This window comes from Mytilus galloprovincialis, chromosome 7 (genome assembly GCF_965363235.1).
Source record: "Mytilus galloprovincialis chromosome 7, xbMytGall1.hap1.1, whole genome shotgun sequence".
Taxonomy (NCBI): Eukaryota; Metazoa; Mollusca; class Bivalvia; order Mytilida; family Mytilidae; genus Mytilus; species Mytilus galloprovincialis.
Window position 1 is genome coordinate 76,052,777 of NC_134844.1, and position 18,084 is coordinate 76,070,860.

Genomic DNA, 18,084 nt, shown 5'->3' on the forward strand with positions numbered 1-18,084 from the left:
GATTCTTTGTGTATTATGAAATTAAGTAACGTGGAGTTCATTGACAAACATGGATTTGTGTTCTTTTATAGTTTGGCCAAAAGCCCGAAAATCAAAAAATAAAATTGATGTAGCTTTAAATTTTCTTACAAGAAATACTTATTCAAAGAATGACTGCAAAGATGAGAATAAAATAACGCATATTCCGCAAAATTATAAACAAACTTATTAAAAATTCATAAATACTCGGTATATGAAAAGTATGCTGCATACATATGCATGGAAGATATTGTAGAGAAAAATATTGAAGGTACTAAACAAGGAACATTTTTGTATTTGCATACTTGCCATTTAATTAGTACTTTTCTATTAAATGAAAACATAAATTAGCCTTTCCTAATTTTCATGCATTTTTCTGAAGCACAAAATATTTGTTTTAAAATCTATAAAAATCTTTGTAATTAAACCAGTTCCGACTGTGATAATCTACATGTTTGGCCCTTTGATGTAATTTATCAATAAACATATTTGTGTTTTTTTTCGTCTGTCAAATGCTTCGTAAGACTATAGGTAAGGCTAATAAAAAACAAAAAATAAAAGTAACAATAAACAAATATTTTAAAGTAACAAAAAACAAAAGTGACAATAAACAATAGTAACAATAAACTGGTAACTATTCTAGATCCTTTACCATCCACACTGTTTAAAGAAACGTCCTAAAATACATGGGAATTTGATCAAAACATTTGAATTTAATTTTTAAAATCATATATCAGTATAAAATAGAAAAAAGTGAATCCAAAGGAAAAATATGGACGGCTGAATTTATTGATAAGAACTAAATCATCAGCGTATAACAGATATGATATATCATTATCATTTAACTTGGGTGGTTCACATGTTGAGTCAAAAATAGATGGTAAATCATTAATATATAAAGAAAATAATGTAGGGCTTAAAATACACCCTTGTTTTACCCCAACTGAGGAATTAAAAAAAATCAGTGATACCTTCCGAGATCTTTACCAAGTACAAAACCTCTTTATACATATCTTTCATTATACTAAAAAAAGGGACCATCTATGTTGTAATAAGACAATTTGTAAAAGAGGGCATCTCTATTAACAGTATCAAATGCCTTCCTGAAATCAATGAAACAGGCATATATCTTTTTTGACATATGAAAATGTGGTATACGTGACTTTCATTTTGAGCAATGAATTGAAAGGATTGCACTTTTGGAATATGGGATATAGCTAATCCATCCTTTTTCTCATCAATTAGAGATATATAGGTAAATTTATCCTAGATATTAACCTGTAAGTTTCTTCATTTATTTTTATATGCGTTAATGTCATCGTTTAACTGGGCATTTACATTTTTAACACACAAAATACCATTGAAATGCTGAAAGACACATTTATTATGTTTCAGTTACTATTATCATATAAAGAAAATTACGATTATCAAAGAAGAAAAATACCATAGAGTTACGATTATCATCCCGAATTTTTCAACGGCTATTTTCACAGCTCTTAGACAATTCCAGTGCACCGTTACGATTCAAATATGATGTAACGGTATAGATAAACCTTGCAGCTGAGTAACTATTGACAAAAACATGCTACATTTAAGAAAAACGAGTGTAAAGATTTTACCTATATCTACCGTCGCCATATTGGGATAATCGTAATTGCAGTTACTATTATCTCTTTAATACCAGTGCAGAGACAGCGGTTTTGCTCACTCCCCATTCATCAGTAACGTCCTTGTTTTTAAACTTGATTGTTCATCGTAGGAGGTCACATTCCTTTGTACGGTTCAATGCACAATTTTACTATCGGGTGTAAAAAAATTTACTACACGGTAAAATACACGTATCGAAATAGGTAATTACTACGTTCAAAATATTTTAGCTTTTAAGAATTAAGATGCACCTTGTGCGGTTATAACTTGAGAAGCACCTTGTGCAGTATATAATTGAGATGCACCTTGTGCAGTTTATATTTGAGATGCACCTTGTGCAGTATATATTTGAGATGCACCTTGTGCAGTTTATATTTGAGATGCACCTTGTGCAGTATATATTTGAGAAGCACCTTGTGCAGTTTATAATTGAGATGCACCTTGTGCAATTTATAATTGAGAAGCACCTTGTGCAGTTTATAATTGAGATGCACCTTGTGCAGTTTATAATTGAGACGCACCTTGTGCCGTTTGTAATTTGCGAAGCACCTTGTGCAGTATATAATTACGAAGCACCTTGTGCAGTTTATAATTGAGAGGCACCTTGCGCAGTATATAATCGCGAAGCACCTTGTGCAGTTTAAATGCAAAAATGCACCTTGTGCAGACTTTAATTGAGAAGTACATTGTGCGGTTACAGTACAAAAACGCACATTGTGCGATTTAAGATTAGAAATGCACCATGTGCGGTTTAAAAAATGAAATATGCACCTTGTGCAGTTGTTTAAGATGCACTTTGCATGATTGTTCTGTTACAGTGATATATCTATATTTATTATTTAGCTAAGTTGTGCTTAGTTTTATTTATGTTTCATTATTACAGGACAGTGCAACATGGAGGGAAATTTCTCAGTTTGCGAATTCAAATCAAAGGTTTACCGGATGTGAAAAAAGCATTTTCAATATTGTGAAAAGCAGTAAAGCAATTTCTACAAATAAAAAGTATGATGTGTATTTCAAAAAAATTAAAGAATGGTGTATTACATATAAAGTTATTCCGTTGCCTGCAAGTGTATCATCCGTTGCAGTTTATATTAGTGGCCTTGTGCAGCAATCCGTATCTGAGTCAGTTTTATTAGCTCATTTTTATAGCATAAAGTGGTATCATGATTTCAGTTTAGTGTGCAATCCGTGTGAAGACAAGCTTATTCAGATGATGATTGAAGGAGCTAAGAGAATTTTAAGTAAACCAGTTTTGAAAAAAGAGCCAATTACAGCAGATCATTTACAGAAGATAGTGGACAAAATTGGTAGTGATCGTGCTCATTTGCCGAATGTTAGAATTTGTGCTATGATGTTAGTTGGTTATGCAGGATTTTTACGCTACAGTGAGATAGCAAATTTAAAAATGTGTAACATAAAATTTTTTGACACTTATGTTTCTTTGAATATTGAATCTGGGAAAACTGATGTATATAGAAGGGGTAATAATGTTATAATTTCTAAAACAAATTTGCCTACCTGTCCAGTAGTTTGGTTATTGACATACATTAATTTAGCTAAATTGGCTTTGGATTCTAATCAATATGTTTTTCGTTCTGTTAGATATTTTAAGTCAGTAAATTCTTATAAGTTAGCATGCAGAGGCTAATCGTCCTTTATCTTATACTAGAGCTAGGGAGTTACTTTTGGGCACATTAACTGCGATTGGTCTTGATTGTAAACTTTTTTGTCTTCATAGTTTGCGCAGTGGTGGCGCAACTGCTGCTGCAAGAAATGACGTTTCTGATCGTTTAATTAAAGAGCATGGAAGGTGGCGTACCGATTTTGCTAAAGATGGTTATATCAAAGATTCTGTTAAAAAGCAACTAACGGTTTCGTTAAATCTTGGTATATAACGGTTTATAGATATTTAATTTTTGTTGATATTATTCGGCTCAAATATGCTATGAATTTACTATTTTCCCTTTGTCTCGAGGTTATAGCGAGTAGCACACCTACATTATGTCGTTTGTTCTTTGTTAAGGCCATAGAATATTAATTACTTTATATTCGGACGAACGTAGTGAGGGAGAATATAAATAAAATTTAGTTCGCCGTACGTTCATGAATATTCATGACATGTGACCATTTGTCCGCACTTAAAACACGTGCGGTCACCTTTCTGACCATCGACTCTCGCTATAGCCAGTAAGAAGACACGTGTATTCACGGTTGATTAAATGTGAATTTGTAATTGGAATTATGATATTATTGTTATTATGTTTGTATTTGATACATAAATTGATGTATTATATAGAATAAAGGTTATATAGCGAGTAGCACACCTACATTATGTCGTTTGTTCTTTGTTAAGGCCATAGAATATTAATTACTTTATATTCGGACGAACGTAGTGAGGGAGAATATAAAATCATTTTTGTTTCTATTGTTTTGAAAACTATAAAAGTTTTACTTGTAGGAGTTTTGCCTCTTAAAGCCTTTTTGAAATGTTGTTAATGGCAGTTGTTTTTCAGTGTTTCTATAATTTATAAATTGTGTATGAACGATAGATCTGTATGTCCTTACATTTGTTCACAACTTGACCTTAGAAGCTCGGAGTGGATATGAATCTGTCGGTCACTATTAAAGACGGTGGGAGTGTCTTGAACATGTTTAAGGCTGAACGTTGACATATAATTGATTTTCTACTTGATACTTAAAATAACGCCTTTTTGTTTTACATTTTTCTAGCCAGGTCTTTTATAATCTGCAATTAGTAAATTGTATTAAGGAATTTGAATTTGCAGTGGAATTTGATTCGACTGTCGTACAAGTGAGAGGTTTAGCGCTATAACACCAGGTTCAATTCACCATCTTCTACATTTAAAAATGCCAGTACCAAGTCAGGAATATAACAGTTGTTGTCCATTCGTTTGATGTGTTTTTTCATTTGATTTTGCAATTTGATTAGGGACTTTCTGTTTGGAACTAGATGCTAGATACAAGTTGCTGTCCGATTTTTTCATGATCTCCAATAAAACTTTTATTTTGAAACCAAATGCCGTTATTTAATGACATTTCATTAATCAAAAAATAGTGACAACATATGTGTTTCCTTTAATCATTTAATTTATATTTTTATACGTCTGTTGAAAACTTGCAAATGTACGATCAACAATGAACAACGACAGGTTATCATCGCTAGCATTACTGCATATTCATCGGGAATTCAGTGTTAATATTGACAAAGTAATAGAGAAGTTCGTTTCTGCCTAGACCCGAAGAGCAGATTTTGGACAATTTTGAGTAATTTTGGTATCACAAAAATGTGTTGTTTATGTATTCAATTTACCATGATTTACTCTATTCAGAAGATTAATAATTAGTTTTCATTCATAAATTGTTTATAAGTCCTTTCTACATGTAGCTCCTCTTTTAACCGTCCTATGACCGAAAACCGAAAGAAAAAAATCTGCATAAAAGGGACCAAATTTTTTTTCGCCTCGCTCCGCTCGGCGGTAGTTGCTTGCACATCGTTTCTTTCTAGCTACGCCCCTGCCTTCGGTTTCTTGTAACAGAGTATAAAATTTTTTAAAGTATGTCTGATTATGTCTCTCTGGACTTTTTTTTTCTTGATTCTTATATCTCTTGACAAGTGTAATAGACCTGTCGCGCACTGACAGAACAGTGATTTGGTTTTATATTAATTTTGTCATTTTTCTTTTGTTATTAAGGTCAATTTATTTCGTTCAAATACATTTTATTTGATCATGTTTTCTAAAAGCTTACCAAAATAAATACAAAACTTTAACATTTTAAAATGATACATAAAGTTATTACAAACAAAATTTATAAAGTTTTAAATTTGTTTTGTAATTTAGCTCCTTTGTATCTATGTAGTTTCACGGGGAAATAACTCTTAACTATAAACCTTTCGTACCGACGGTTACTTGCAACGGTTGCTTGAAAGCATAATCGAGTGCACACACTATTGTTTTCTACGAATACAAGAAGAAACCACATGAAATTAGTCCCAAATTACAGCTAAAAATTCTCTAAACAGTTCTGCATATGATTCCTAAAACATTTGTTGATATAAAGTGTATACATCAATAATTTTCAAAAGTTAAATGACGGCTCCCACTTCGTACTACGGTTGGTACGGTAGCAAATCTGGAAACCTCTATTATGCGTATTACTGACATGGAGGAGAAAAAACCAGTAAAGACTCCGTGTATTAAAATAGTCCGTTTTGGTTAATTGTAAAATCAAGAACAGAATGTGGATCAATGTAATTCAATTGAAACACAGCCGTTCTCACCAATCGAAAGAAGTGTGGCTGTGTTTATCAAGTGCTATGAAAAAAGCGATACCGGTATGTTTATATAATAAAGAAGATGTGGTATGATTGCCAATTGGACAACTGTCCACAAGAGACCAAAATGACTCAGACCTTTACAACTATAGGTCACCGTACGGCCTTTAACATGTATGCATGTTTTTTGTATATATTTTTTTTTAAAGATTTAGGTTAAAGGTTTTACAATTAGTTTTAATTAGTCTTATTTTCAATATTTTGATTTATAGACTATTTTTTTCCCTTTTTTCCCGTTTTGTAATGGAATTGTCAGTTCATCCCTAAGTATTATCCGCCTCTTCGTTCCTGTACTAGAAATGCTTAGTATTTTGTGTAGAGCTCCAGATGACAGTTTCCTTAGAAAGTGATGGGAAACTTATTGTTCATCGACAGGAAGAAACATGGAAGATCTGATCTTCTCGATGGTCTGGTTTCCATGGTCACTCTCTATGGGAGGATGTAACGGCAACCATTGTCTGTCGTATGCTAAATAAAAGGTAAATAGTATTTTTCTGTTTTTCATATTCAAATGAGTATAACGTGTACATAATAGGATTTACATGTTCTACTCAAATGCCTGCGTAAGTGTTAAATCGTTTCAGAATATCACTAACTATCATTCGTTTGATTAATTTCGTAAACGTGTTATATCATGTTTAACCCCGCCGCATTTTTGCGCCTGTCCCAAGTCAGGAGCCTCTGACCTTTGTTAGTCTTGAATTATTTTAAATTTTAGTTTGTTGCGTGCAATTCGGAGTTTAGTATGGTGTTCATTATCACTGAACTAGTATATATTTGTTTAGGGGCCAGTCGAAGGACGCCTCTAGGTGCGAGAATTTCTCGTTGCATTGAAGACCTGTTGGTGACCTGCTGATGTTGTCTGCTCTATGGTCGGGTTGTTGTCTCTTTGGCACATTCCCCATTTCCATTCTCAATTTTATATTACCATATTGTCCTAAGCCCTTGGGATCGTTGAACCGAATTTCACCAGCTGTATAATTAACCCCGTGCTAAAATTTATGTATGAAAGACCATCAAATGATCATTGATCAAATAGTTGGAAAACATATTAAGTCTTAGATGCACGATTTTTTTTTATTAGTTATCGGCTAGGAACTAGCTATCAGTTACAGCGAGTGCTCTCAGATCAGTCCAAAGTGTACTGTTGTTTGGATTTACAAGTACCTTGCCACGTCCACTCTGGATTTTTTTTTAGATGTATTTATATTTGTATCATTTTAATGAGTTAAGCCTATTTCAACTGTTTTTTATAGTTCGGTCTTATGTTGTACTGTTACACCAGCGTCACAGGTTAGGTGGAGAATTGGGACCACGCTAATATGTTCCACCCCGCCACATTATGTATGTAGGTGCCTTTCTTAAGTTAGGAGCCTTTAATTCAGTAGTTGTCGTTTGTTGATGTGTTACATTTTTTGTTTTTCGGGCATTTTATGGTACAAAAAGGCCATTAGTGTTCTTGTTGGAAACTGTTTCAGATTTGACATTTCGGGGCCTTTAATAGCTGACTATGGTGTATGGGCTTTGCTCATTGTAAACGGCCGTACGGTGACCTTTAGAAGTTAAGTTCTGTCATTGTATCTCTTTAGGAGAATTGTATTATTGGCAATCATGCCACATTTCCTTTTTTCTATACATTTCACGGTTTTGTTTTTTCGTTTGTTTTTTCTTTTCAATCTTGTATCGACAATTGATAACTGCGTCCAACTGGGTCTCTACAATTTTTTTTGTGATTTCGTGTATCGATCGTTCAATAACCGTAGGCTTCAAAACTTTACATGAGCGCCACTTATGAGTCTTAATAAAAACAAAACTTGTAAAACGAAACGCGCGACTATTGTGTCCAATTCTTGGCAAGGTATCTGATAAGTTATTACGACTATTTTTATTATGGCCCATTTAAAGGCATTATATCATAGATAAAACCTAACACACGATATGCATACGTTTAAAAGAGGGACGAAAGATACCAAAGGGACAGTAAAACTCATAAATCGAAAATAAACTGACAACACCATGACTAAAAATACAAAAGACAAACAGACAAACAATAGTACACACGACACAACATAGAAAACTAAAGAATAAACAACACGAATCCAATTTAACATTTACAGTCACAATAATGAACGAACAATTCCTTAAACATGTGCTTCTTTCTGTATCATTTGAGTAAAACTCAATTGAAACTGCAACAAATCTAGTTTACCTGTTTAAGTTTTTCTTTTTTTACAGATACAACTATTCTTTGTAGTACTAAAACGAAACAATTTTCTTGATTTAGCAATGGAACCGCAATACACATTTTGTACAATGCAACTTTTTTGTCAAGCCTAAACGAAATAAGTTTCATTTTGAAGCAATGGAACCGCAAAACACTTACCTTTCGATTCTCAAGAAATTCCAGCAACGGCAAATAACATACAATTGTACTATCCTAGAGGAGCTTCACATCTCGGTGATTGTTTCCATGGACGTATTAGTTTCAAGAATAATGGGTTATCTCCATGGGCACCTGCTGATTGCAACGAAGCATTAAGAAGCTCGACATATCGGGGTGGGGTACAATGCAGCATATAAATATTTGAAATGTGCAGTCAATCCTCTGTTAAAATTTTCTATCCCCATTTTTCACAAACATTATAAACACTTTTGAATAAACAACAAGATGAATGCACACTGTTATATAATATACTCTCCAATGGATCAATGCCCTGAAAGTGATGTAGTCGTTCCATTGTAAGACCCTTTCGACATTTGGTAAATATTTTTAATTCATGCTCTGCAAAGTGTGCACATTTTGAGATTAGAAAAAAAAGCTTCAAATAGTTTCAACCTCATCTCAGTGATTATAATACAATGTTGACTGCTGTACCTCTTTTTGTACATGTTTACCTCTTATTTGTTTTGTTCACACATTGTTGACATCATAATTGAAAGTTGTGTGACTGTCATACAAGAAAGAGGTTAAGCTAGTTATACAATCAAGAGTAATCCAATATTGTGTGCAGTTTGATATGATAGTGCTTGAACCAATAAAAAAATTACAAAACTTGAATAAAATATATGCTTTTCTTATATTTTTGCATCTAACAATTATTGTTAGTAATAGTGAAAAAACCTGCTCCAGGCATGTTGTATCATTATTATATTATTTACCTTCAGTTAGTGTTACTTTATTTATAATTATTTCGGAATGTAAACAGATGAATATTTCAGAGATCTGACAACAAGATTCGTTACTTATTTCATAAATTAACCTGTTTTTTTTTATTCTATCGAATTCGAAGGTAATTCGATTAACTATAAATGCAATATCATTATTATATATTCAATAAAATTTTCTATGTGTCATCTTATAAAGCACTCCAACAACAAAACATGAAAATTTTAGTCATATGAAGATTTGAAAGCGGTAAACAAAATCAGGGAAATGCTACAATTTAAGGGAGGAGTAGTGTAAAACATCGAAGACATGTAGGTGTTAATGAATAACTCACTTTCCACTCGTGTTCAAATATCATATTGCAGGTGAAATAAAAATTCAAGTATATAATTGAAAAAAAGCTGTATGCGTACAATAAATTGTTATAAAAAAACTTCAGGATGTACTAAGGTGAGGTTAGGTAAAAATTAATAAATTGAGAAATTGAAATTGATACTATAAGCTGGTAGAGCATCAATTAGGATAAAGATAAGCTAAAAATATTGATAGGTCATGGACCTCCTTTTCGAGATATTTGAGATTTAAGATATTGCGGGAAAAGGCTGACTCGGACTTTTACCTTATATTTGCATTGGTATTATTTGGGTCTCGATACAAAAGAAGAAAATCAAGAATCTTCTGAAATTTTGGTAAATGACATTTTATAAGCTATTAAGTCTTATATGAAAAAAATAAATGGGTGTTATGAGGCAAAATATTTGTTTTATTACATTGTATTGTATGGAAAAACACCAAGGAGTCCGAACATTTGACACAAATTCCAAAACCTCACCTAAGTACATCCTTAATTGTTTTAATTATTAACGAATAATTTAATTTTGGATGTAACGCGTCGTTTGATTGGCAGACAAAGTTTTGTCTATAAGCTCAAATAAATAAGTTTGTCATGTGACCCTGTCGTCATCTATGTTTTCCCTAATTTATTCCTGCTAAAATCGAATGATAAGGAATGACTGTAAAATATTTTCTGTTCATTCGAAATAACATAAAAAAGGTAGTGAACACTTCAAAATAACACACTACGGAAGTTATTCAGTATGTACCACATTTTTGACGTTATTTATTCATAGAGAGAAAAAAAATATGACAGTCATTCCTTAAATAGATAAGGGTAGACGCAAATAAGAACCAATATTAACCAACTATGATAACGTTGATGAACATATGATAAATTCATCAAATCTAACTTCATCCTAGATCGTATAGAAACTAATTTATTGTAAAATGAGTGAGTCATTATGAAATTACATTTAATAGCCATTTTAGCAATTTTAATGTGATTGAAGTTTATGTCTATTAAATACAGACATTACTTACGCATATCATGAACATTGTAAATTTTAGAGCAAATACTTGATTTAACATAGAGACTATAATCAAGTACGTATTATAATCGGTAAATTATATTCTAATTCGTTACCTCAAACGAATAAAAAGTATTTAAAAAATAAAAGCAACCACTTGTTTCATAGGAATAGCTCGCTAACATGTGTAGCTTACTTTTTTAATTTCATAAAACAAAATTAAATTTAAATCTCGATGTCATCACGATACGGCAATGCCGCTGTGAAGTACGCGACAGCCTACGGAGTAGAAAATCAAAATAAGAAATTATATATACATATAAAAGGTTATAATGACCAATCAAATAATGTCATACTATTCAAAAATTACAAACATTCAGTAAGGTTGAAAGGGGAATCTTCACCTTAACTTAACTGAACTGTACTGAACTGTGTACGAACTTGACAATATTCCTTAACTAACATAAACAAGAAAATTGGTTGCGCTTTTAAAATCCCGCGCTATTAACCAATCAAATGTCATACCTTATATTTACACGATGCGACAAATATTGACCAATCCGAAGTATCATATGTTCAAAACACAAACCTATTTGTTTCATATAAATACCAAAAGATGACCACTATGCGGACACACACTCACGTGTACGTCAACTTCAATAAATACATTTATATTCGTCTAGAGTGTCTGATGAGCAGTACAGTGCACGTGATATTTATACAGTTTGTATGTGGCTATTTATGCCACTTTAACGCCTATATAGTTACACCATTTACGTTAACATTAATATTGTAACTTTTCAGGGTCAATATAAAGATTGCATCCAGATACATAAGATACACTTACATAGCAGATATTCAATGCATTGGTTCAGCTACCTACACTTTAATTGACATTGAACAAGACAAGTGGTTATATTCGAGTTTATTTCGCATGTTAGTAAAAAAAATATATTACCATGTTTCTGACAAAATTTTGCAGAGAAGTGACAACATTTTTATACCATTAACATGACTAAGTACATGATATGACTTTGTACAGTTGCAACATAGTATGTTAGAATGATTTGCCAGTCATACACTGACGTTTCCAAATGAGTTAAAAGTGACAGCACTAGAAAATATGACTGCATGGTGACGTATTGTGCACTAACCGTAATATTTAGAAGATTATTATTATTAAAAAGGAAGAATAACTGAATGCAACACTTATATTTTGAGTAGTCAGCTGAGGCGCACCTTTGGGTGCGGGATTTTCTCGCTGCGTTGAAGACCAATTTGTGGCCTACGGCTGTATTCAGCCTATGATAAAGTTGTTGTCTCTGTGACATATTCCCCATTTCCATTCTCAATTTTATGTTATCTTACCAACTAATACTGAGTATTGTACATGCTATATTTCAGATTATACAACACAATATGATAAACCTTTGCACTGATATTTATTGGAATCGAGTTCTTTCTTACAACGCATTTAACTGTACATTGCTGTATTCTTAGCTCACCTGGGCCGAAGGGCCAAGTGAGCTTTTCTCATCACTTTGCATCCGGCGTCCGTCTTCGTCGTCCGTCGTCGTTAGCTTTTACAAAAATCTTCTCCTCTGAAACTACTGGGCCAAATTAAACCAAACTTGGCCACAATCATCATTGGGGTATCTAGTTTAAAAAATATATGGCGTGACACGGCTAACCAACCAAGATGGCCGCCATGGCTAAAATTAGAACATAGGAGTAAAATGTACATTTTGGCTTATAACTCTGAAACCAAAGCATTTAGAGCAAATCTGACTGGGGTAAAATTGTATATCATGTCAAGATCTATCTGCCCTGAAATTTTCAGACGAATCGGACAACCCGTTGTTGTGTTGCTTCCTTGGAATTGGCAATTTTAAGGAAATTATACCGTTAATGGGCTATTATCTTGAATATTATTATAGATAGAGATAAACTGTAAACAGCAATAATGTTCACCAAAGTAAGATTAACAAATAAGTCAACATGACCGAAATGATAAGCTGACCCCTTTAGGAGTTATTGCCCTTTATAGTAAATGTTGACCAATTTTTTGTAAATTTTTGTAATCTTTTACAAAAATCTTCTCCTCTGAAACTGCTGGGCTAAATTTAACCAAACTTGGCCATAATCATTATTGGGGTATCTTATTTAAAAAATGTGTGGCATGATCCCGCCAACCAACCAAGATGGCCACTATGGCTAAAAAAAAAAGAACATAGGGATGAAATGTAGATTTTGGCTTATATCTCTGAAACCACAGCATTTAGAGCAATCTGACGTGGGGTTAAATTGTTTATCAGGTCTATCTTCCCTGAAATTTTCAGACAAATTGGACAACCTGTTTTTGGGTTGCTGCCCCTGAATTAGTAATTTTAAGGAAATGTTTGCAGATTTTGGTTATTATCGTTATAACGTTTATGGGCTATTATCTTGAATATTATTATAGATAGAGATGCACTGTAAACAGCAATAATGTTCAGCAAAAAAAGATCTACAAATAAGGCAACATGACCAAAATTGTCAATTGACCCCTTAAGGAGTTATTGCCCTCTATAGTCAATTGTTAACAATTTTCATCAATTTGTTAATTTTTGTAAATTTTTAGGAAATATTTTCCACTGTAATTACTGGGCCAAGTTCATTATCGATAGAGATAATTGTAGCAACAAGAATGTTCAGTAAAAAAGATCTACAAACACATTACCATCACCAAAACACCATTTGTCATGATTTTTTTTGTGGCCATTGTTAATATGCACATAGACCAAGGTTAGCGACACAGGTTCTTAATAGCCTCTAGTTGTCATTTTTTATAGGTTAAAATATCTATACATTTGTATTTCAGGAACATTTTTTAGATTGTATGTACTAAGGATTCTCTTCTCCATTAATCTAATATCTTTATTACCAATCCGAGCTGTGTGATCGCATCGGGTTCATTGATGGAATTATGATTTTGTTCAAAATCAAAATTTACAAGTTTGTAATGAAATATTGGTAACATACATGTACCATCAATCAATATCAATATATTAGAGATGCTTATTTGTTTTCTGTGTGTACACATTGGACGAAGAGTAGTTGCTTAGGTAATGGAACATTTCCGAAAGTCAGATATATTAGTTGTAAACTTTATAAAATATAAATTATATATATATATATAGTTCACCTTTTAAGGGACGAAATTGGAATCGAAAATACTTATACAAATTTTCAAAACTCACTCCAAAGGTATACATTAATGGTAAAAATAAGTTATAGCGCAAACTTTACAGGCAACGACACCGGGGAGCCAATATAACAAGCAAGGTATACATTAGTGGCCGTAATAATAATCTAGATTCAGTTTGATTAAAGTATGAAATCGGGAATACCGGTGGGCAATCATTAGATATTTTACAGGTTCAACTTATTTTGTTCCTAAAGTTATTGATTGCGAACAGATGTTGCAAGTACACCCTTTTTGTTGAAGTTTTTGTTAGTATAATTCGTATGACACTGTCTGTTTGAAATTTTGAGTCAGTTTTGTTACTTGTCTGTGATGTAGGTTTACATAGTTTAGCAACACGACGAGTTCCACATGTGGAGCAGGATCTGCTTACCCCTCCGGAGCACCTGAGATCACCCCTGTATTTTGGTGGGGTTCGTGTTGTTTATTCTTTAGTTTTCTATGTTGTGTATTGTGTACTTTTGTTTGTCTGTTTGTCTTTTTACTTTAAGCCATGGCGTTCTCAGTTTATTTTCGATTTATGAGTTTGACTGTCCCTCTGATATCTTTCGTCCCTCTTTGGAGTACAATCATAGCTTCAGCAAATGTAATCGCTCTCTGTAACAGCAATTATCATCTAAAATCAAATCACTTAGTATCACAACATAACACAGATTAAGTTCATTTGTCATTCTGATTTCGTTTCAATCAATTTTTGAAAAAGGATAAAAGGTAAAATAACAATAATAGCAATCTCATAGAAAAATCAATTCGAAAGTCTCATGACAAAATCAAAACCTCAAACACATCAAAAAAATAATAGAAAAACAGCTGTAACATTCCCGAATAGCTGACTGACCGGACAATAAAAAAGGTTGGATTAAACCTGGTTGTATAGCTTGGTTTAGCTCTCATTTGTTTGAAAGTCGCAAAAAAAGCAACAAAATACATGAATTTTCGGTAATTGGTTTATTGGAGAGTATGCTAAATAAGATTGTGTATACATCTTGCTGGCAGCTATTTATTCAAAAGAATTTATAATGTTTGAAAAAAGAATGTGGATTGCAAGTTTTACTAAACGAATCCAAGTTTTCAAAGTATGTTAATTATTCAATTGCTGCATTGTACACCACCACGATATGTGCTATGCATTACTGCTTCGTTGCAATCACCTGGTGCCCATGGAGATAACATATAATTCTGGAAGTCAAGACGTCCATAGAAACAATCTCCGAGATGTGAAGCTCCTCTTGGACAATACACTTGTTGTATGTTATTTGCCGTCACTTGGATTTCTTGTGAAGCGAAAGGTAAGTGTTGTGCGGTTCCATTGCTTCAAAATGAAACTTATTTCGTTTAGACTTTACAAAAAAAGTTGCATTGTACAAGATAGGGAAATTTGACGAACATTAGTTAAGTTATACTCGTTCGTTTTGTGAACCAGATATTTTCACGAAATGGCAAAGAACAAAGCATATTTTCATAACTTTGTTGCACTAATTAAAAGGACTTTAAATTTTGAAAAAAAACACATATTTAGTTGAGATATTATCAAAATTAGCAGAATTAAAACTTCCTCACTAAACAAGTTCATTAAAAGAAACAAAAATCGTTAGTATGTCGACTAAGGCCGTTAGTTTTTCCGTTTGTATTGTTTTACATTGTCATATCGGGGGCTTTTAAAGCTAACTATGCGGGATGGGCTTTGCTCATTGTTGAAGGCCCTACGTTTACCTATAGTTGATAATTTATGTGTCATTTTGGTCTCATGTGGACAGTTGTCTCATTGGCAATCATACCACACCTTTTTTTGTTTATATTGAATGGTATTCTGTGACATTGAACACTTAAGCAGTAATTTGACTTCAACATGCGTATCACATAAGGTAACAATATAAATCTTTCAATTTTGAATACTTAATAATACTATCTACCTTTTATTTAGCATACGACAGACAGTGGTTGCCGTTACATCATCCCACAGAGAGTTACCTTGGTAATCAGACCATCGAGAAGAGCATATTTCCCATGTTTTTCCCAGTCTATGAACAATTACCTTTCCATCACCTTCTAAAGAAACTGTCATCTGAAGCTCTACAAAAAATATCATATAATTTTTTAGTGCTGGAAAATTCATATGGAGGCAGATGATCCAAACGAATATTCAGTGACATAAGTCAAAAATGAACAAGTGGCAATCCCCCTTCAAAAAAAAAAGCGCCGGAAAAAAACCAACAAATCAATACACCGAAAACTTAGACCAAGATGGACCTATTGAAAAATCGGAGGGAGGATCAAAGGTGTTCCGGGAAAGAATATAGATCCTGTTCCACATGTATTGTCCGTCCTTTTACTTGTGTAAGTACAAAACGGGTCAAAAGTCAACTACTGCTAGATTATATTCGAGAGAGAAAAAAGGACAGGATAGCAGATGGGACTATTTAAACATATCTGTCGTCAACGACAAGCTGAATGCACTACACAGTTTTGCTTGGATGGACACTTAATTAAAAGCAATACAGGTTCGGCCGGATAATTCTGCTAACGAGGAATATCGAATTGGTTATGCGGGATGTCGACATAAACATGAACCGCCATATCCAGTCCAAATGATGATAAACAAACCAATAATTCGTGTAAAGGCAATTATATTCTACCAAAATTTAAAGAAAACAGATTGCAAAACTCCTTGTAGCGCCTATTGCATTTTATAATCCGATCCCATCCAGTATACGATATTTTGTCGAATAAATCCAGCAAAAAAATGGTTATTTAAATGTATACTGAAGGACGCCTCCGGGTGCGAGAATTTCTCGTTGCATTGAAGACCTGTTGGTGACCTTCTGCTGTTGTCTGCTCTATGGTCGGGTTGTTGTCTTTTTGACATATTCCCCATTTCCATTCTCAATTTTATTTATAAATCATTAAAACAAATCAAAACGAAACATATATGCAAACATACCAGGATCGCTTTCTTCATAGCACTTAATAAACACTGACACACCTCTGTCGAATGGCGAAAACGGCTGTGTTTTAATTGAATTGCATTGTCCTACATTCTGTTCTTTTCCGTTGCATTTTAGAATTAACCAAAACGGACTATTTTTATAAATTGATTTTTTACTGAATTTCTCTCCTCCGTGTCTGTAATATAAAATAAGTGTGCAAATGACTTCGAAGGATACATCAATCTGCAATGTTGTTAACCACTTGTAGTAATCTATAACAAATAATCAGCATAGTTCTTTATCATATCTCCCACTGTGTTCGATGGGATTCAAAGTGCTTAAAAGAAAACAATATGTAAACAGAATCTGTCACTTGAAACATGTGTTAAAGTGTTAAACAGTGGCTAGCCGATCCAATTTACATTTCTTTCTTAAACAAATACTTTCAAAAAGATCATGTCCTCGCCCTTTACAGTATTCCTTGATAAACCCGAAAAAAATATAGAATATAAATAATCCAACAAGTTATTTCATTCATCAATTGCAGTTAGTGTATTGAATATGTATAAGTTTTATTGAGCTAAGTTTATTGCCACACTTATTCGTTAATTCTAATTGTCCTGCAATCTTCTTATTAATAAACTTAATCTATAACCTACATACCTAAATCCAAGCTGTCTGCATACAACAGCTTGATTTTTAGTCGAAAAGTGATCAGAGTGTACCGTTGTCCATGTGTTATCATATTTCACAAGAAGCTGGCCTTCATTGGCAGAATTTCCTCCATACAACTGTACATCATATTCTTCAATTAAACACGTTAAGTGTGAACATGCTAAATAAACCTTATTTATATTGAAATAAAAAAAAAAACAATGTTATGACATTATTTGTCTGTTTTGTAATATATGGATTCATTGAATGTGTGTTAAGAGCCCGAGAAACGATTGAATTGATTTCGTTTTTTTTTATCAAAGGGTTGCGAATGTTTTATAAAGGTAATGTCATGTTCGAGATGCAGGTATAATAAAAAATGCTTCGCAATTAAGCGCAAACAATATGCTTTTTAGGGAATAAAAAAAATCAGTAATCAAGAAACCAAATTACTATCATCAATTTTTTGCAGCGCCTCCATTCACTGACAACTGTTAGACCCTTAAAAGTTGAGAGAGAGGTTTTTTTGTCGCATATATATCGTGCATGTGTGACCAGGCAAGATTGGTGATGGGGTTGCATTAGTCCCGCAATATTATTATTGTATTCGAAAAGACAGGGTAGACAGAACAAATCGTTCATAGTAACAGTACAAAGTCATACCAAATAATTCAAAGTAATGTTTCGAAATATATAACCTAATACCT

General features: G+C 33.0%; 1 long non-coding RNA gene across 1 annotated transcript; it reads right to left on the reverse strand.

The window, feature by feature from the left end:
- Positions 1–14,731: 14,731 nt before the first annotated feature.
- Positions 14,732–17,532, reverse strand: LOC143083678 (uncharacterized). Its single transcript, XR_012980834.1, has 4 exons — positions 17,387–17,532; positions 16,738–16,919; positions 15,710–15,869; positions 14,732–15,108 (listed from the first exon to the last, which is right to left on the reverse strand). It is a non-coding gene; the product is annotated as an uncharacterized LOC143083678 (long non-coding RNA).
- Between the last annotated feature and the right edge of the window lie 552 nt (positions 17,533–18,084).